The sequence below is a fragment of the Emydura macquarii genome, unplaced genomic scaffold, assembly GCF_026122565.2.
Source record: "Emydura macquarii macquarii isolate MOO-44397 ecotype Brisbane River unplaced genomic scaffold, CSIRO-AGI_Emac_v2 contig_3517, whole genome shotgun sequence".
Lineage (NCBI taxonomy): Eukaryota > Metazoa > Chordata > Testudines > Chelidae > Emydura > Emydura macquarii.
In genome coordinates this window covers 3,970,905-3,992,755 of record NW_027133654.1, presented here as the reverse complement: position 1 = coordinate 3,992,755, position 21,851 = coordinate 3,970,905, and the positions used below count along the sequence as shown (strand labels likewise).

The 21,851-nt window shown below is 42.6% G+C and overlaps 1 protein-coding gene and 1 long non-coding RNA gene across 7 annotated transcripts in view; both read right to left on the bottom strand.

Annotated features, from left to right (window-relative positions):
* Nucleotides 1-14,659, bottom strand: part of LYST (lysosomal trafficking regulator) — a 164,146-nt gene extending 149,487 nt beyond the window's left edge. For 5 of the 6 annotated variants that reach the window (XM_067535985.1, XM_067535988.1, XM_067535987.1 and 2 more), the window contains exon 1: nt 14,557-14,659. The gene's annotated coding sequence lies outside the window, so the exon portion shown is untranslated. Of the gene's footprint in view, nt 1-197; nt 325-14,556 lie in introns of those variants that run through there. The other variant, XM_067535986.1, reaches the window with a different exon arrangement.
* A 5,072-nt stretch (nt 14,660-19,731) lies between these two features.
* On the bottom strand, nt 19,732-21,605 carry LOC137145125 (uncharacterized). Its single transcript, XR_010917568.1, has 3 exons — nt 21,519-21,605; nt 19,949-20,030; nt 19,732-19,832 (listed from the first exon to the last, which is right to left on the bottom strand). It is a non-coding gene; the product is annotated as an uncharacterized lncRNA (long non-coding RNA).
* Between the last annotated feature and the right edge of the window lie 246 nt (nt 21,606-21,851).

The window sequence follows — 21,851 nt, the reverse complement described above, 5'->3', positions numbered from 1 at the left end:
GACAGTTCTCATTATGAGACCCTATTTTCAGTTGCTTATAACTTTGCCAAACTATAAGTGTTTGGACTGAAAATTTCCATGCTGGGCATCTGTCTCAGCTGAAATCTTCTAAAAAATGTCAGCCTCACAGTTCAAGTATTTCAGAGAATGAGGCTACAGAAAATAACTGTTTTTCAAAGTTAAAAAAAATGGACTACCTTTTCTCTGTGAAGTTCTAGCACCCAAGTGCTTTAAAAGGAAGGAGTTGAAATTTGGCAGGGGTGGCTTTTGTGAGAGATGTGCCTTTTGCCATCACTGTGAAAATCCATCCAAATTTGGCTGTTATACACCTTTTAAAAAAAAATCAGTTTGCACATGTTCAGTAATAACTTACAATTTAACAACTGCAATCTTTGACGATTCTGTCTTCAATGAGCACACTCAAGCCTCTTATAAGTCCTAGTGCTGACCAGATTGCAGAAGTCCCATTCCCACACAGCAAGCGAGCAAGCGCCATCACACACAGCTCCTATGTGTGACTAGACTATGCAAACATAATTCCTACAGAACATGGTCCTGCCAATCCAGAACTACAAGGGTGAAGCCAGACTTTCCACTGCTGAGCTGCTCCAGGCCAGGATGCAGCTATGTACTGGAACACACACAGCAGGCAGCAGCTTGTCTCTCCTGTACTCTCAGTAACTTCCCTGCTGGCACATCCAGGCAGAAGGAAGCTCTGATTCAGATGCAGTTATCTGCATTTTGGTTATCTCTATATAAGGTTACTTCTGGGGGAATTCTGCACCACTGTGCAATGCAAAATTTGCACAGAATTAATGTTCTGTACAGAATTTCATTTTTCCCTGCAAAACTGGCACTGTAGAGCTGCTGGCCTACACTAGGGGCTGCTGGACAATGCAGAGCCCAGCTCCCCAACTCACAGTGAATGGAGCACCCAGTCCTGCAGGGATGGAGGCTGTGCAGCTCTGCACACTCTACCTGCTGGGCTTGATCCTCATCTGCCCGGTACCAGGAATGAGCCTGGGAGACCTGGCTCTGGCAAAGGGTGAGGAAGGGCAGGTGGGCCAGTAACGAATCTGTGAGGAGCACAGCCTGCTGCTTGGCTCTGGGGGGAAGGGAGGTGCGGGCATCTAAGCCAAACAGCACCCTGAGGCTGGGCTCTGGGGGGAGAAGGTGCTGGTGTCTGGGCTGGGGCCCATGCAGCTCCCTCCAGCACCTCCCAAATACCCTCTCCAGCCACCCCAGATTTTACCCCCCTCCTCCCAACTCCAGCTCTCTCTTCCCCTCTCCCTAGCAGTGTCCTCTATTTGGGAACTTGAAATATGGGGTAAGACGAAAAAATAAGAATAGTCTAAAAGACCAGAGGGGCAGAGTTTCCCGCCCCCTCCCCCTCCCCAAAGATGTGACACACTCAGACTGAGGCGTCCAACAAAAGCATAACAGATAAACAGGAACTGGATTATTGTAGGGGTTTATTTAACTCTCTACTGCTTGGGGAATCTTTTTTGTTGTCTGTATTATTACAGACATACTTGCTCACAGGTATTTTGAAATAAATGACCAAAATAACTGAAACTGGGGTGATTATATTGGGTTATTTTGAGAAATAAAATGTGCACTATATTTTAAAATATTGTGCACAGAATTTTTAATTTTCTGGCACAGAATTCCCTTAGGAGCATAAGCTACTGTGGGAAATATAATCCTAAATAATCAGTCTTTGAGATGGGTCAAATACATCTTTGTATGTTATTAAGATTACAATTATATTTAGTTGTGTGTGTGTGTAGTCAAGTATTCAATTGTTAAACAATGCTAGAATTAAGGTTGACTGTGCAGAATAATATTCAAGAAGTACGTTTGCTGCCAAAGTTTAAGGAAAAATCAAACCACTAAACGGTAGAAGTCGCTGGCTAAGCAACTGGAACCAGAGTTTACTGAAGGGCTAACCCAGGTTTTGAAAGCAGTAACCTCGTTTCTAAGTGCAAAGAAAATATCTTCTTCATTTCAGTTAGTTCAGGTAATTCAGTTCAGTGACTAGTTCATCCAAAGTTGAGAAAATTGGGAGTTAAAAGAGCAAGAAAGCTAGGAAGAGAAAATCAAACTATGAATAAAAATTAGGTCAGAGGATGAGATCTACTACTTCTAAAATCTTGAAGGACAATGCCAGAAACAATCAGTTAAGTTCACTAATCACAGATACTTCCCTCGCATAATAAATCAGTTGGTTTAAAAAGGCAAAATATGTATCCAGCACAGTTAAGTTTGTATTAATCAAAACAAATGAACAATTTAAAAAAGGCTGATTTTGTGCATTTTTAATAAAATTCCAATTTCCATCCACATGCAGCTGGACACAAATCAGAAGTAAAAAATTAATCTACCAATTAGAAATTGGTGAAGAAGGTATTTCTTAAAAATATAAAAAGATTAATAATCTGAATAAATTTATGTTGAGCTATACAATTATTCCAATAAATGTACATAGTGTTTCCTCCCAATTAGCAAAAAGTAATATCAAATTTAGCATAAAGGCTACATTTAGGGTATGTCTACACTGCAGAGTGAAGTCAACTTACGTAAAGTCGACTTTCACCTGCCGAATTTTAGAAGTCGCTGGAGCATGTACGCACCATGCTCTTTGCGCTGGGCTCATGCGTCCACACTCGCCATACTTATGTTGACATTCAAAGCAGTGCACTGTGGGTTGCTATCCCACAGTGCAACTAGCCACGGTGACTGTTGGGATGAGTTTCATCGTCCTATGAAGCAACACTCCTTCCCCCTCCCTTTTACCCCCAAACAAACAGGAAACTGATTTTTGCGCTGTTTGTTTATGCCGCACGATCGCCATTGCTGCGGAGACATGGAGACAGCTCAACTCTGCGCTATCATTGTGAGCGTCACAAATAAATCACGGCTAATCACTGAGTATTTTTGAAGTAGAGCAAGAAGCTGAAGTACAGATAACTGCAATGCCACCAAGGCTGCTCTGCTACAAGCCATCGAGCGGAACAGTTCCCGATTGCTGCAGGCTGTAACGCATCATCTGCAGTCTGGGGAGCGCCGGTTCTGGACTCAGGAAACAAGCACCGACTGGTGGGATTGCATCGTAATGCAGTTGTGGGATGATGATCAGTGGCTGCAAAAAACTTTCGTATGCGAAAGGCCACTTTCCTCGTAGCTGGCCCTGTCCCTGAAGTACATGAATACTCACTTGAGACAAGCTCTGATAGTGGTGAAGAGAGTCATCATCGCTCTGTGGAAGCTGGCAACCCGACTGTTACCGCTCAGTCGGGAATCGATTCGGAGTCGGTAAATCTACAGTGGGTGCTGCCGTGATTCAAGCGTGCAGGGCCAACAATAGACTTCTGCTACGAAGCCTAGCGACTTTGGGAAACGTGCAGGACATAGTGGACGGGTTTGCTGCGATAGGGTCCCCAAACTGTGGGGGGGCCATTGATGGGATGCACATGCCCATCGTAGCACCTGCCCGCCTAGCAACCGAGTACATAAACCGCAAGGAGTACTTTTCCATGGTCCTCCAGGGCCTTGTGGATCACACAGGTCGTTTCACTGACATCTATGTGGGGTGGTCTGGGGAGGTGCATGACGCGCACGTATTTCGGAATTCAGGGCTGTTCTCTAACATGCAGGCGGGCACTTTCTTCCGTAACCAAAAAATTCACATCAGGGCTGTGGAAATGCCCACAGTGATCCTGGGAGATCCTGCTTATCCCTTGCTCTCTTGGCTAATGAAGCCGTACACCGGGCACTTTGACGGCGACAAGGAGCGTTTTAATAACAGGCTAAGCACTTGCAGAATGGTTGTTGAATGTGCGTTTGGGGGTTTAAAGGCCAGATGGAGGAGTCTGCTCACTAGGCTGGACATGAGTGAAAAGGCTATCAGTGATATCTGCGTGCTGTGTTCTTCATAATGTGAAGCGAAGGGGGAAAACGTTCCCTCAGGGTTGGGCTGTGGAGGCAGAAAGACTGGCCGCCAATTATGAGCAGCCCGAAGCCAGCAATACGCTGAGAGCTAACCGCAGAGCGCTTTGCATTAGGGAAGCATTGAAAACCAGGTTCTGCAGTGAGATGCAGGACTGATTTCTGTTCCTGTCGGTTATTTGCTTTTGCTCAACATCCCGCCCACCATCAATATCAGTACCCTCCAAATCCCTCCCAAACAAGATATGATTTAATAAAGAAACGTGTTGAAATGATGCAAACTTTTATTTATAAACATTCAAGTCGTGGAGAGTGGGGGGGGGAGAGTGTTCATTCACAGCCTCAAGGGATTGCGTGGTTTCTTGCAGGCCAGCTGTCAGCGGGGCCGCCGCTGCTTTCTCCTCTCCTGCACTGGGGTGGAGTGCATCACTTACTGCAGCCTAGCCATTCTCCTCTGAGACCTCTGGGGGCGGGTGAGGGGTAGGGCGGCAAAGCCATAGGTGGAGGAGCATTATGGAGAGGCTGCAGCGGGACTCTGTCCGGTCTCTGCTCCTCCTAAAGCTCCACAAGTCGCTGGAGCATGTCTGCCTGGTCACACATGATTCGCAGCATCTCCTGTGTGGTACTGCGATCATGCTCCTGCATTTCTCTGCAGCTGTCCCTGTCCATGTCTATATTCTGGGACAAGATCAGCTGCCACATTCTGAGCTCTGTCTCTGCAGCTATGGAGGCATTCATGAGCTCGTCAAACATGTTATCTCTTGATATTTTCCCCCCTCTTTCTAATCTGCGATAGTCTTTCCACAGCATTTCTAGAGGGTTAGGCCAAGGCGTCTACAGAATGAAAAGAAATGCACAAGGTTGCCATTGTTAGCAGATCCAAGAAAATGAAGCAACTGCAACAATGTATAAAATATTTCCCTTGCAGCGCACAAGGCAAACCCAGACCCTCATTCCATTCCTCACACCCCAGAAGGGTCGGCTCACTGTGCCATTACAGAGATGGTAAGCCAAGGGCACTTTACTGTGCTATAGAGAGGATTAATTATTTTAAAAAGCTCATTTCAAATGCCCTGTATTAGGAGGATGCCTGGGCAACATGGTTTAAATTGGATGACCATTTTGTCATAAGGCGGCCACAGGGGATCTGAGGACAACACGGGGGGGTTAATAGTCTCTTCCGAAACCAAATCAAAATAATTAAAGTGACTTGGTAGGACACTACAATGGGGAATACAGAGGTACAGGGTATCTTCTGTACAGCTTGGGTATTTTAAACATGCGCCATCTTCCCTAGGTGACCATGAGCGATATCAGTCTCCTGAGGGTAACGCACGAGGGAAGGGAAGATTTGCTGCACATAGCGGGGTACCAGCCTGGCCCTTATGCTGCTATGCTGTGTTCCGCCATGATGCCGGCTCCCTTGATTGCAGCGTGGTGCAGCAAAGTATCCTACCGGGCAGGAACAAACAAGGCTGCCCTCCCCCCAAATCTTGTGCAAAGAACAACAGATTATCTACATGAAAGTTTCCTTGAGAGATCAGCTGATGATTCTTGGAGCATATCTTTGCACATAAATAATCTGTTCCGAGGCTAACCCTGCAATAAAGTCCGCTAAACACCTGAAATCCCCTTCCTGGCCCTCCCACTCCCCTTTTAAAAGTACAGAACCACTAAGAAGAAAATAAAACTCACCAGATGTGCCTTCCCCGGGATCATTATTGCTGTCCTATGTGCTGCTGGAGAGCTCTGGGGTCAGGAATAGGTCCTGATTGTCTGGAAGAACGGAAACCCCGCTCTCCTGCACCCTGCTCTCCTCCGCCTCCTCCTCATCCACGGAGTCCTCATCATTGTCCATGGACTGTGACCTAGCGGAGGTATCAATGCTGCGGGGCGGCACCATGGTGGGATCGCCACCGACAATTGCATGCAGCTCCTCGTAGAAGTAGCATGTTTTTGGTGAGGAGCCAGAATGGCTGTTAGCTTCCCTGGCTTTCTGATATGACTGCCACAGCTCCTTGATCTTCACGCGGCACTGCTGTGCATCCCTCGTGTCCCTTCTCCAGCATGCCCTTGGATATCTTCCTGTAAATGTCCAAATTCCTTTTGCTGGCTCTGAGCTGAGCCAGAACGGACTCCTTGCCTCACAGACCGATGAGATCTAAGACCTCTGGTCGACTCCATGCTGGAGCGCATTTGGGCCTTGCAATAAGCATGAGGAGTCCAGCGACAAAGCTCTCTCCACGCTGGCTGCACATGAAATGAAAATTCAAATTTTCCCAGGGCATGAGGGGAGGAGCCATTTCTGGGTAGCGTGAGCATGTAACAGCAGAGTGCGAATGTCCAGAGCGGTCACAACGGGGCATTGTGGGATACCTCCCAGAGGCCATTAACGTTGAATTACATTACGCTCGGTCTACATTGACGCAAAATTGACCCAATAAAATCAATTTAGGCGCTATGCCACTTGCGGAGGTGGTTTTATTACGTCGACTTTTGCCGCGGTTTAAGTTGACGGAACTGCCGTACCAGTGTAGACGCAGGCTTATGGAGATTGACGTAAGTGACATTATATCGACCTCCCTCACCAGTGTAGACCAGGCCTTAGTTACAAATCAACATGGTAACCAACCAATGAAAATCAGCCTCTCTTTAGGTAAAGAATTAAAATATAAATGGCAAAGCAATATTAAAACTCATTTAAACCAAGGTTTGCTACTTGCTGATTTAAATTATGATTTAAAATTGGTAATTTAAAAATCAACCCACCCTGCTCTGAAGACTGAATTATTAGTTTCCTCATATGCTTTGTTATGATGCTCATCACTAGAGTATCTGAATGCTTCACAAGTATTAATGAATTTCTTTTCATGATAGGTCTATGAGATAAACAAGTATTAGTTCAGTTTTACAGATGTGAACTGAGGCCCAGAGAGCTTAAGGTCAAAATTATTCATTAAATTTGGGGCCAATTTGAGACACCTAGTACTTGATTTTTCAGAGTACTTAGCAACATATGATAGATACTTCACATGTTCAAAGCATGACCCTGATTGATTTCAGTTGCATCTGTGAGTGCTCAGCACTTCTGCAAATCACTTCTATACTACACATCACTGATGGCAGCTTGTAATGTACGTGTACCTACACACCGCAGCAAAAAGTGCACTACGTCCATACTGCAGTGCATAGCTATGGATGTCTATGAGAGGCTCTGGCAGAGAGGAGGCAGCAGGGAAAGGCTTTGCAACCTTAACGATGTTCTTTTAACATAATTTTGTGTGGCTAATTATATTTACAAAGATGCAACTGACTCAATTCAAAAGACTGGCTAATTAGAATTATGTTTTCCTTAACATCTGCTACAAATATTGCCAAATACAAAATACCCCTCCTTACTAAGCTGCTGACCTTTCCTATATTTTCTTAACAGGCTCTTTCTTGTTATGTCAAAAGGCTCCTTACAAACAAAGTAGTTCACTAAAAACAACTTTATTTGTACTTATAACAGGCATGAAAGCATATCAACACCTATCCCAGCTCTCAGCACTTTAATTAAAAAAGCCATAACCAAAGACACGCAGGTAAGAAAAAAATTCAGGTTATTTAGGATCAAGGAAGGGAGCAAATACTTTATAAAGACTTTCTATCCAGCTGCTCCCTCTCTCATATACAGAGAGCACAGGATGGATAAAACCAATTATTTGAAAAAATAAATAAATATTGGATTTAAATAACAAATCTGTTTTTTTTTTATTTTAAACTAAATACAAGTTTATTTTTTTTAAATAAACCTAATTTTCATTAGGTTTTAAATTATGAAATAACCTATGTTAAGACCAAATCTTACTATAACCTACTAAAATAATTGTAATTTAAAAAAAAAATCACAGTACATTTGCGTCGTCTCAAAGAAAATCAAACCGCTGAACAAGTGAAGCCACTGGGCAAGTACCTGGATCCACCACAGTGTGTTGAAGTACTAAATGAGTTTTGGACAGCAGTAACCTCTTCTGCAGATGCAGAGAAAATATTTAGGAAACTGAATGGAAGATCAAAAGCAAGAAAGCTTGTTTTCCTCTTCTGATCCATGAATTAAAAAAAAAATGAGGTCAGAGGAAGAGCTCTAGTTCTAAAATCTTGAGAAAGACATGGTGACCAGAAACAATCAGCTCAATTCACTAACCACAGTTAATGCTTCCTTTGTTTAATAAGTTAGTTTTAAATGCAAAACATGTTTTGATAAAAAAAATTCTTTAGTTTCAACTAATTTATTGGAAAATGCTGTGTTTGTGCATTTAATTTAATTTAAAGTTCTAAATAAATGAGCAAGCAAAAAATTAATCTAGTAAATAAATGCATCATTCACCATTTTCTAATATAATAGATGTAAAAATTAAGTCTCAGTACATTTAAATTAAGATATATAATTATCTAATTGTGTAGATAATGTATCATCCTGATTAGCAAAAAGCAGCACCACATCTAGTGTAAAGGCTATATTTAGTTGCAAATCACCATGAGAATCAGCATTTCATTAGAAAAATAAATATAAATGCAAATCAAGATTAAAATCAATTATTTAAATCAAGATTTCTTCCTTCCTGATTTAAATCATGATTAAAATGGATGATTTAAGTCAATTTGATTTAAATAGATCCAATCAGAGAACACCAGTTTGAGTATATCCTCAAATCTCAGTTGTAGCAGTATGTCACAGAAAGAGAAGCAGTCAAGTCTTAAGGTTTTATTGGTCAAAACCAACACCTTAAATTCCATCAGGAAACTCACAGAAAGCCAGTGCACATCACAAAGCAGATCATAGGTAGATACTACACTTAACAAGAAATCTGATGCATTCTACACCAGTTTCAGTTTTCCCAACAGATTTAAAATGTATCCTTCAATAGAGCACATTGAAGTCCAAATATGATTCAATAAAGGCATGAATTGTGGTTGAAAAGCCCACATCTGAGAACAGTCACAACCTTCTAGTCTAACATACAAAAAAAAAGTTGCCAACACTAGCACTGAAAACGTTTTTCCCCCCCAACAATAAATGGAATTCTAGTCAGACCCCAAAATGGCAAACAATGAGTAACAAACGACTAAAATATGTCCTCAGCAGGCAGCTATGCTTTGCCAAGTCTTGAGGATGTTTCATAGAATCATAGAATATTAGAGTTGGAAGGGACCTCAGGAGGTCATCTAGTCCAACCCCCTGCTCAAAGCAGGATTAACCTCAGCTATATAATCCCAACCAGGGCTTTGTCAAGCCTCACCTTAAAAACCTCTAAGGATGGAGATTCCACCACCTCCCTGTTTCTCTTCCCACTCCCTCCACTCTCAGACCCAACATCACTGTTGTTTTATCTGGGTTGGGGCTCAGCCAGCCCACTCTCTTCCATGCCCCCATGTCAACCAGATATTAGGAAAGTCACTCCATTGCACCATCTGAATCAGAAGACAAATAAAGTTGGGCATCCTTTGCATACCGAAGATAGCAACTCACGCTCCCTCACTAAATCCCTCAAGTACAAGAAGTCAAGATGGTACCTGCAGAGTTTTATATAGGAGCCCTTTTAAGGCAAAAAAGCAATTGAAAGTCAGTAACACCTTTGATCAAATGCATCAAAGGTAGCTGATCAATCATAGGATATCATGGATACTTGATCCCATTTAAAGAGCTACCACCCTCGTAGAAGAATCCATCACAAGATCAACCAATGCTTCTATCGTGCTTTCTGTACCATACCTAGGTCAAAAAATAAGTTGACACCAAGGAATTCCAAGGCATCTAAATATTGTGAGAGTTAGCTTATCACAGCCTTTTCATCTTTTCAATAAACTTAACCTGAAAGAAAAGATTAGACACAAGACAACACTTAGCTTGTCAACATCAAGTGATGGCTTCCTGATTAATGGCTATACAAAATCTGCTCTCCATTAACTCTGGGCCTACTACCTCCACAGCAGCCTTAATCAGCCAGGAAGAAAATGGATCCAGAGCTAAATTGTGGCATGAAGTTTTGTGGAGAAAACACAATCTCATGACATCTCTAAAAGAAAAAGTGAATGACTCAACTTTGAAGATCAAAATCTGCTGCTGCAACATAATCCTCTCAGAATTACATTAATCCCTTCTCCCACTCCAAAAAAACTTCTTCAGAATTTCACTATAACTGATGTCACTGGTTTTGAAGAGAACCTAGGGCATCAAAACTGCAGAATGAATAGAACACAAAGACATTCAAACTACTGCATAAGCTAGAGAGTGGTCAATGCAATTATTTCATTGCATGCTCAAAGGTAGATAGTCAAACTAAAAACCACTGTTTGCAGAAATGCTTTTGTTTATATTTCACAATATTTACTGACACTTTCAATATAAAAACAAATCTTTCACCAAAATAAATTTAAATATGGGATTCTTATATAAAATTTCGTATGTATGTTATATAGTTATCTAAAGAAACACTGGATTCCTCAAGAAAAAAGCCTTACTAAAACACTCATTTATCAAAAAGTTGTTTTGGGGTTTTTGGGTTTTTTTTAGAATTTCTTGCTTCCAATGTTTGCATACGAGACATTTAACTTCTCAACCTGATCCTTACTAATATTAGAGGTACTCCTACATAAGAATGGCCATATTGGATCAGACCAATGGTCCATCTAGCCCTGTATTTGATCATCCTAAAGTGGCCAGCGCCAGATGCCTCAGAGGGAATGAACAGAATGGAGCAGTTATTGAGAATTCCATCCCGTCATCCAGTCCCAGCTTCTGGCAACCGAATGTTTATGGACACCCAGAGCATGGGGTTGTGTATCTTGGCTAATAGCCATAGATGGACACACCCTCCATGAATTTATCTACTTGTTTTTAACCCAATTATACCTGTGGCCTTTACAACATCCTCTGGCAACAAGTTCCACAGGTGGACTGCACAGTGTGTGAAGAAGTACTTCTTGTTTGTTTGTTTTAAAGCTGCTGCCTATTAATTTAATTGGGTGACCCCTGGTTCTTGTGTTATGTGAAGGTATTAATAAAACTTCCTTATTTACCTTCTCCAAACCATTCATGATTTTACAGATCTTTATCATACCCCTCAACTTCCTTAGACGTCTGGTTTCTACATTAAATAGCCCCAGATTTTTTTAATCTCTCCTCATATGGAAATTGTTCATTTTTGTTGCCCTTCTCTGTACCTTTTCCAGAACTGCAACCCGTATTCAAGGTATGGGCATATCCAGGATTTATATAGTGGCATTATAATATTTTCTGTCTTATCCCTTTCCTAGTGGTTCCTCACATTTTTGACTGCCACTGCATAATGAGCAGATGTTTGATGAGAATTGTCCATGATGACTCCAAGATCTCTTTCTTGAATGAGAACAGCTAATTTAGACCCCCATCATTGTATAAGTATAGTTGGGATTATGTTTTCCAATATGCATTACTTTGCATTTATCAACACTGAATTTCATCTGCCATTTTATTGCCCAGTCATCCAGTTTTATGAAGATCCCTTTGTAGCTCTTCGCAATCAGTCCTGGACTTGCCTATTTTGAGTAATTTTATATTGTCTGCAAACTTTGCCACCTCACTGTTTACCTCTTTTGCCAGATAAAAAATGAATATGCTCAACAGCACTAGTCCCAGTACACATTCTTGAGGGATGGAACTATTTACCTCTCCAGTGTGAAAACTGACCATTTATTCCTACCCTTTGTTTCCTATCTTTTAACCAGTTACTGATCCAAGACCTTCCCTCTTATCCCATGATTCCTGAATATGCTTAAGAGCCTTTGGCAATGGACCTTGTCAAAGGCTTTCTGAAAGTTCAAATACACTATATCTACTGGATCACCCTTGTCCACATTTGTTGATACCCTCAAAGAATTCTAATAGATTCTGATCTTCTCTCTCATTCTTACATTCTGCAGTGCAAAAGTGACAGGGAGAGGCACAGATATCAGGAGGGGTAAAAGCTATATGAGGGGCAGAAGGGAAAGAGGAATGAAATAAGAAGCATTTTTAAACCAGTAGGTACTAATTTAATTTTGACAGGATTTTCTGTTAATTCATCACTTTAAATTGAAAACCATCTCTCAATACTACCTATCGGTCTCTGAACAGGACAACATTCCCTGAATATGTCAAACATAGAAGGTTCCTCCTTAGATTTTTATAAACCAGGATATAACTACATCCCAGGTCTAGTGTGCTTTTAACATTAGTTTTGTTAGCAGAACTTCAAGACCTGTTTGGGTTGGGCATGCAAAAGTCTCCACCCAAGATTTAACACAAAGGAGCTAAGGGGAAGAGTAAGAGGGGAGTTAGCATCTCTGGTCATGGTATAACTTTAAACTGGGAATGTTAGAAATATTCCACCAAACTATACAGAACTCTCTCATACACAACTGTGACAGATAAGAACACCACCTTTTCACTTTTACACTATTTATGGTACTCCATGATCTTGCAGTTTGGGATTATAATTGAACAATAATTTACTGAGACTTTTTATTTTCACTATGGTAATCATATGCATATACTAGGACTACAAACTGTAAGATAACAAGACAGACTCACAGCATAAACATGTGCTAAAATATTGCCAATAGATTAGTAGGTATTAAGTATTTAGATATAATATAAACAAAGAATATCTTGTTCATTCTCAAATGAACTAAATGCAACAGGTATAGATAAGACACTGCACTGTACATGCTTCTTCCTTTGGGGAGAGAATAAGAACAAACAACAGAGACAGATGTTTAGTCACATGGCTTGATGCATTACTGGAAGCACTCAAATGATACAGTGATGAACTTGGCATAAAAACCAAGACAGAATAAGACTCTTGTTCAAATACAAATAGATTATTTAAAGTGACAGGTTATTGTTTATGACATTATTAAGTAGGTGAAGTTAAACCTAATGATAGGAAAGAAGATATTGAACACTAGAAAGATGCATCAGAGCCATCAAGGGAGGAGAGAAATTGGAGAAAGTGCTCATGTATATATACACAAGATGAGGCCTGATACGTAACAAAGGAAGTGACATAGGTAAGTATAATTTATTTGCTCTTTGGATTGTAAAGTACAGTACAATACAAGAGATGTGAGAAATTAATCAAACCAATCTGAGTATGATTTATGCATTTTATTGAAACTCTTCAATCAAATTATATCAGGTAAAACAAAACCAGAATGCCTTAACACTATCTACCTAAAGCATCTCAAGATACTCATACAACAGCAGGTGTCATCAAGAAAAAACATGTCCCAAATATGCGGTGCCTACCAGTCCATTACTGAACTCTGTAGGATGATTTGAATCGTATAGAAAACACAGCTCACACAACAAAAATCATTACAAGTTCTCTTGTAAATATCAAAGTTGGCTTAGTCCAATATTTTAGTGTCCTGAAAAAACCTTCAGGTGTTCACTTTCAAGATAAAGAAAAAAATGACTGAGCTTATAAAAAGTGATGAAACCTGTACTAAGGATCACCTTAGTAACTTTTAAGTAAGCACTGCTTTCTGGGCTCATCACTCTGTGCCATCCTACAGTGCAAGAGTGATGTAAAGCAGTGGTTCTCAACCTTTCTAGACTACTGTACCCCTTTCAGGGATCTGATTTGTCGTGTGTACCCCAAATTTCATTTAATAAATCAGACATAAAAACACAAAAAAGTAGGTCAGAGCACACTATTACTGAAAAATTGCTTACTTTCTCATTTTGAGTGTATGGCATTTTAGTTTGCACTTTGCCTAGTTTTACAACAGCCTACATAAAAAGCACTAGCGAATATCTAGATGAGTTGATGTACCCCCTGGAAGACCTCTGTGTACCCCCAGGGCATGCATACCCCGGGTTGAGAACCACTGATGCAGAGGACCATGAAGCTGACAAGGGTACAGAAGTCAACAACAGAGTGAAGAATCCGAAAGGGAAGGGAAAAAGTTACATATCTAAGTTTTCCAGTAAAACGCGATTCCTCCTCCTGGAGATAAAAAAGCTGGTCTGCACTTAGCAACGGATTTTTGCGGATGCCTTGAGCCCTCACCCACCGCGGTACAATGTCGTGGTTTCGCTCCCTGCAGGAGCACGGGGGCTCAGCGGGTCTAATGCATGCCATCGCCACCCCGCGCCGCCTCCCTCACTCCCACAGACAGCCGCGGGGGAACCGAGCTCCTTGACGGCCCGGGGAGCACCAGGCTCAGCGCTGGGGGGGGACGACACGCAGAGGAAGCGCACACACGGCTCTGCCTGCCCCAGCTGCCGACAGAGTTACCGCCCGCCCCCCCAAGCTGGGCTGAGAGGAGGGTCGGGGTGAGCACAGCCGCAGCCAGGCACGGGGTAATCCACACCCGATGGGGGGGGGGGGGTTAGGGGGGCAGGCGACCCCAGCAGCCCCGACCAGGCTCCCCCCGCAGCTTCACCCCCCCCCTCAGCTTCCCCGTTCACACACAGCGCCAGACACACACACTCACCCCCGCACAGACAGACAGACAGACAGCCGTCCAGCTCCCCCCGGAACTTTAGGCCCAGACAGACCAAGGAGCCCTGCTCGGGCACCAGTCCGTCCCCGCCCTTACCGGGTCCCGCCGCTGTCGCCACCGCCTCCCCGCGCAGCGCCGGGCCGCCCCGCTCTTGCCCCGCTGACAGCCGCCGACCGCCCGAGCCAGGACGCGGCCTCTCCCCTCCAGCCGCCGCCGCCGCCGCTGCTACCCTCCGCCTCCCGCTCCCGTCACCCGGGAAACGCAGGGCCCGCCTCCGCCCAGGGCGCGTCAGACGCCAATCAGCGGCGCCGACTCCCCCCCGCCTCTCCCGGCCTGGAGATCACGTGCATCCTGGGGGCCAATGGGAAACGCAGCCTAGGGCGTGACTGGGGCAGGGGGTTCCTTGCGCCGGCCTCACCCCCTCCCCCACCCCGGGCTTCCCAGCCCAGCCCTTGCTACCCTCCTCCTTCCACGTTCCCCCCTTGCACCGTGGATGGAGTCGGTGGGAGCAGCAAGCCGGGCATCCCGGGGCTGGGTTCCGTGCAGGGCCCGGTGAGGCGGTGTCACAGGGAGATTTGCTGGGGCGTTGGCCAGGTTTACACCTAAAGGCTTCTCCAGGAGAATAGTTCCGGATTGGATAGCGGGTTGTTTGGGGTTGGGTTTTTTTATTTGTTTGGTTTTTTTTGCCGGTATCATTACACCGGTGCAAGCCCTAGTGAGCAAGGGACGTGAGCAAAGTAGTTGGTTTGACTTGAGGGTAGGCATAAGAGAGGGTCGGGCTGCTTGCTATCACCAACCCTCTTCCGCTGTTATCTTGCAATGATCTTAACAAGCGCTGATGAGGGAAGGGAAACCTACAGGAGAGTGTGTACCCGTGGCAGGATGGAAAATTAGTCATCTGTGTTTCGCTGATGATATCGACCTGATTTGGATCTTTGCAAAAGAAGGTGCAAAAGTTGCTAGAAAAAATGGCATTGGACGCAGAGAAGAAGATAGAGCTAAAGATACCATACGAAAAGATATAAGACAGTAGTGACAGCCAGGTGTGTTGAAAAGCCAGAAATATTCCTTCCCAAATCTGAGGAGGTATTGGAGTGTGTTCAGCACTTCAAATACCTGGGACAGATGAGTACAAGGAGCACTACACATCACTTAGGGATCCGACATAGAATTGGACTAACAACTGTGGCTCTAGAAAAACTCAGCCACAGCTGGAGAAACAAAGGTATTACCATGAAGTGTTAAATCAAATTGTTGTAGTCTCTTGTCTTTAGCATCTTGTCATATGCATGTGAGATGTAAATGCTAAGGAAACAGGACATTAAGAGGATCTCTGCCTTCTAACTGAAATGCTACAGGTGATTGTGGTATGTTAGCTATACTTCACATATGACTAACAAGGAGGTAATTGCCCAGTTTTACAGGAATGATACCTGCAAGACATCAGACAAAGAAAACTTGTTTGTGGGACATGTAGGTGAGATGAACAGAGGAAGATTGCCAAAGAAAGCATTGCAGGGACTGGTGCTGGGGTAGGGGGTACTCCCAACAAGTGTGGTTCAACTATGTAGATGATTGGATGGGATGCGATATGATGCATTTCCAGGCTTTGTGAAGATTGTGAAACACGAAGGAAGATTGCTGGCAAAGGACTCTTATGTGTTGTGTTTACTGTTCGTTGTGATGGGACTGTGGTGCTTTGCACAATGAAAGAATGGATTTATTTATACCAGCACAGCTTATTTTACTACCTGAATTGGAACAAGCACTTTTATGTTGGTGTAACAGCGTGTGCATCCACGCTGGTGGGAAGCTGGTGGGATTGCTTTAGTTATGCTAGTATAGTTTAAATGGCAAAACTTTTAAGTGTAGACAAATCTTTTGTCTATCAGATGGTAAAATTCTCCCTTAGTTCCCATAAGAGCAATATAAAAACGGTCTCAGAAATTAACTCCCCTTCAGAGAGTCTGGCAGGTCTGAGCATTCATTACACTAATAACAACGGTAGTCCAAATGGAGCAACACCCACGGGTCTGCGCAGCTGAAATCAACAAGGAGGCCCAGGGGACACCAAGTCAATGCAAAATGCAGCCTAATGTTGCAGCGACACATGTTCAATACAGAGGATAATGATACAAGTGTGTCAGAAGGAGAAGTGGTCTATAACTAGGTACAAATATAGGACTGCGTGGGAGGAGATGAATCACTGAGCAAACAGCAGGGACACAGAACCAGGCTGGTGACATTGTGTGACCTGTATAAATTTCACGTCACTAGTTGATCATGCCAATATGAAAAGACCAGAAAAGAGAAAAAGAGAAAGTGATACTATGGCGTGAATGCAGAGGTGAATTTAAATGAGGAAGTAATTCTAGATAGAAGAGTTCCAGCGGGGTAGCCGTGTTAGTCTGTATACAGCAAAAACAACGAGAGTTCGGTGGCACTTTAAAGACCTAACAAATTTAAATTTAAAATTAAATTTGTTAGTCTTTAAAGTGCCACAGAACTCTCTTTGTTAATTCTAGATAGAATTTAAGGACATGAAGTGTGAGAGGTGTGGAGCTCCCCCTAATTTATCCTTTGCCGGCTCCTTCAAAATGTATGTTACACCAACTTAAATTCCCTTTAAACTCCTTCTAGGCTCACTTTAACACATTGGGGCTTGATTCTCAATTATACTTGATTCACGTTTACACAACTCCCCAGACATAGCAGTGCTGGTGTAAGGGCTTTTACCTTTGTTCTTCTCCCACTTCCACAGGAGGATAAGGTCCACAGGAGGTGTGACTGTAACATACCGTTTTAACCCCAAGACAGTCTAAGGACTTGTCTATATGAGAAAAATTCAATTGGTTTAACTAAATCGATTTGAAATCAATCAATCTAGGGGCTGGTCTACATACATAGTTAGGTTGACATAAGGCAGCTTAACATAAGTGTAGACATGGGCTAAATTGAGTTAGCTAGCTCAAAGTAAAATCTTAGTGAAGAAAAGGCAGTTTGTAGTTTTCACACACGTAGCCAGTAGAGTTAAAGATGAGATTCTCCATAGCCTTTAACTCAAACAGCTAGCTTATGAAAATTACAAACTGCTTTGTCTTCACTAGGATTTTATCTCAAGTCAGTTAACTTAAGATAGCTAACTCAAGTTAAAAACACTTTTTGTAACGAAAACAAGGTTTAATGGAGTTTAACTTACACCCCATTACACACCATCTCTCTGAATTTGATCCTATGACTCCTAAAATGTTTAACAAACATGGTGGGGAGGAGGAAATGCTTAAGTTAGGAAAGAGGCCATGGTTAGGTAACTCATGAAAGCATGAAGTTTTCCCTAAGACATGCCTAAGGGGACCATCAGTCCATGTCCACAGCTTCTGTTATTTTTACAAAGTTCATTTATATCTGAAATTTTTGCCGCAGGAAGCCATACTTATCCCCCAATATTTGTTAAGTCAGTAATATTTCCTTAAAAAGAAGTGTCATACTGCAGTGTTAGGTGTGGGAGCCTGTCTGAGTGTGTACGAAGGACAACATGGATGGTGGTGTTTGCCTCAACAGTCAAATCAAACACTCAGTGTTCCCATTATCAGAATCTTGTCCTTCACTTAGAGCATGTCTACACTACAAAATTAAGTTGACTTAATTTATGTCAGCATACACCGTTGCAATAATTACATCGCTTGTGCGTGTCTACACTTTGCTCCTTGTGTCGGCAGCGCACATCCTCAGCAGGAACACTTGTCTCGATTGTACTATTAGTGGGGGGCACTGTGGGATGGTTTCCAAAAGCCCATAACAGTCGAAGTAAACAATGCAGTGTCTATAGTGACACTGCATTGACCTAACTACATCAAGATTGACTCTACATCTCTCATGGAAGTAGAGTTATTTAGTTGGCATAGTGGGACAGTTACGTCAGCGGGAGTGAAATTTTATTGTAGATACTAAGGCCTTGTCTACACTAGCACTTACTCCGGCAAAACGCTCTCCCACCGACATAGCTATCACTGCTGGTTTATGTGGCTTTATTATGTCAGCGGGAGAGCTCTCTCCCATCGACATACGTGGCTACACAAGCACTCTTACAGCGGTGCTGCTGTTAGTTTTAAGTGTAGACTAGCTGCCTTGTGTCGACCTAACTCTGTAGGTACCAGGCCATAGTCTCTCTCCAACATGTAAGGCTATGTCTACACTTAAACCACTGCATCTGTACCACTGTAATATTTCAGTGTAGACATTCGCTATAGTGAGGGGATGGGTTCTTCTAATGCTGTACTTAATCCACCTCCCTAAAAGGTGGTAGCTTGGTCAATGGAAAATTCTTCCATTGACTTAGTGCTGTCTAAACCGGGGCTTAGGTCAACTCAAGGGTGTGGATTTTTCATACTGCTGAGAGATGTAGCTGGGTCAGCTTAACTTTTTATTGTAGACCTGGATAAGTGTTCCTCCTCCATAAGAACAGGCCCTTTGTCTGTCCTGTCTCAACACAATCTTTAAATAATCTGTGAATGTCCATCATTAACCATAAGTAGCCAACTTTTTGGTTTTTGGTGTAGATATCTCCAGGGCTTTTGCACAGATTTCAGTTTCCCTCTGGTATTGTAGCCCTGTCTGCTTAACCACTTCAGCCTGTATCTGGAAAGATAACAATTAAGTATTTGTGGTTGTAAATTGCAGGTCCATGCTAGTGAGCATTTACTGCAAAACAGCATTTTGTCTTCTGCAAAAAATGACAATGCTTTTTATATATATTTAGAGAAAAGTGGATATACTTTCATATTCACTCAGTGGGCCAGATATCTAAGTGACTAAAATAATATTGATCAGAGCATTGTAAATAAATTATCAGACAAATGTAGCCTCTTTTTCTATCCATTAATCTGTGGCAAGCTGATTTTGACTTTTACAATGTATTCGTTCTACATCAGTATTGACAAAATAGTTTGTGACCACATTTCTGGCTCTGCAAATTATTCTATTTGCTTCCTGGTGTGTGATTGGTCATCTAAGTAACATAGTATTGTTTCTATTCCCTGACTAGATGACTACAGCATTTTAAGAAGTAGAATAATGAAGGATGAATACTGAATAATGAGTAAGACATTCCAATGAATTTCTGGGTGAATAATCTTCAATTCTAAAATACATGAAATGTTCAAGGTTTGTGAACATTTTCATGACTAGAAGGGCAGTTGTTCAAATAGTTGTAAGCAACAAATAGTCCATCTCTACAGATAACAGCAGAGCACACACACTACTGTTTATTCACAGAAATATTTAACCAGCTCTAAGACTTCATCATACTTGGCACTTATTTATCTCTTCAAAGTGCTGCGAAGTGGTGGTGTAAGCTACACAGCAGATGTCAGCTGGTGAGAAAACAGGTGTAAGTGAATTTAACTTACACCCAGTAGGAAGAATTCAGAGGTATTGTATAGCTTCATTCTCCTAATATAGAAAGTAGCCACAAAGCCAGACAGCTCACCTGAAATAAACCTCCAGTGCAGAGGGCCTTGCCTTCAGCCTGCTCCATGCCTTCCTCCAGTGTAGGAGACATTGAAGTAGCACTGCTGGGGGAAGACCAGGAGGCAGTGTGACTAGGGCATCCCTCTGCCGGGACTATTCTCTTGCTGTCACTGTGTTTATAGGGGCCAGTGTAGCCTGCGCAAATGTTAAGGTGTTTCTCAGGGCTGTTCTAAACTGCACCAGGAGGCCAACTCTGCTCCCCACCCCCAGCAATCCCAGGGTGAGAGAGACACTTCACCCCCCACCTCCACCCCTTGACAGTCCCACAATAAGAGAGAGACTTCACCTCCAGCCTTGGACCCCTTATAAACTTCTGCACCAGCAGAAGGGGAATTTGGGCCAGAGGCAGAAGAAGGGGGATGATACAAAAGAAGGCTGGAGGGCGTGAGAAGAAAAGCAAACCAGCCTCATTTATCACTTGGTAGTGCTCCACTTGCTAGGGCTACATGGGGCACAGGGCTGGTGCTGTGTATCCTGATACAAATAGCGTGTTCATGCAAAGCAGACACCACATCAGCATCCAAACTTTGTGCACTTCTTTGAGGGGGTTGCTATGTCCAGATTAACATCACTGGTGCTGACAGTAGCTCTGTTACAGATTTTGAATATGCAACATAGCGTAGAACATCATATGCATTTAAAGCATTCTTTTTTAGTGATTATTTCTTCAATAACAACAGACTATCTTTAATCTGAACCATTCTGATAGCATTATATATAAGTTCCCTTTAATGCTTATTTTATTATGTTTCCTTTTCTTTTCCAAATGTCTTGAGCTTTGTTATCTATTAATTTAACACTTTCATGTGGCCTTACAAAAAAGAAAATGTTTGCTTGAGGCAGGATAGAAGGGAGCCAAGTTTCTGGTTTGATGTAGCTAACTCAGTAAGAGCCTCATACTTGTATTAATTGCATTAAATAATTCAGTTGAATGGCCATTTGATGCACCTAGTTTTTGTTTTATGTGAAAGACAATTCATCCTTTAAGTACTGCAAACAAGCATCCAGTAAACAGCACTGCAATTCTGTAGAACACACACTTACAAATCTATATACTTGTTCCCAAAAAACCTTCAGGCTTCTGCCAAATCTTCCCATTTTCTGCATACAAGGTCAGCTTCTGCTCTGTTCCACCACTGTAAATCTATAGGTTTCAATAGAGTTGCTATGGAGCTACACTGGTGTGAGTTTAATATAGTCCCCTGTTGTGTCTCTGACCTACCTCATACCTTCCTAACCATTCTGCACCTTCTCCCTGCAAACAACCCTATCCCTTTTCCATCCTATTTAATCTTCATGCTAAACTGCCAAACAAATGCCCCATAATCCAGCTGTAGGACTCCCCAGAAACCCCGATTCCCAGCCAAGTGCCCCAGCCACCTTCCATCAGCCTAACCCTACTGCAGCCTTTTCCACAAGCAACCTAACCACTACCACCCTCCTGACCTTCCCAGTTTCTAGATAGCCTATCCACATGGAAAATAGGCATTATTCTAAGGAATAAAAACAGTTTTAAGACTGCATCCCACCTGGTTTCCTTCTGGTATTGGATTTCAAAAGCCAGATGGATGCTGCCACAGCATTATATGGACATCTTTCTTCTGGGTATCCCTCTGATGGTACTGGATTCAGACCAATTAACATTGATGCTGCATCTGCACAACTTGCTGCAGTGACGCTTCAGAGTTTCTATTATACTGTTAGAAGAGATCACAGTTGGAGAGCTGGGAAGTTCTGGCTCATTTTCAGCTTAGTACAGGCAGTATTATCCTGCAGAGGTTTTTTTTTTTTTTTAATAGTTTGTGCTGTTGTGGCTGCAGCATCACTGAAAAGAAAAAGAAAATCCCTCAATCATCTTTTAT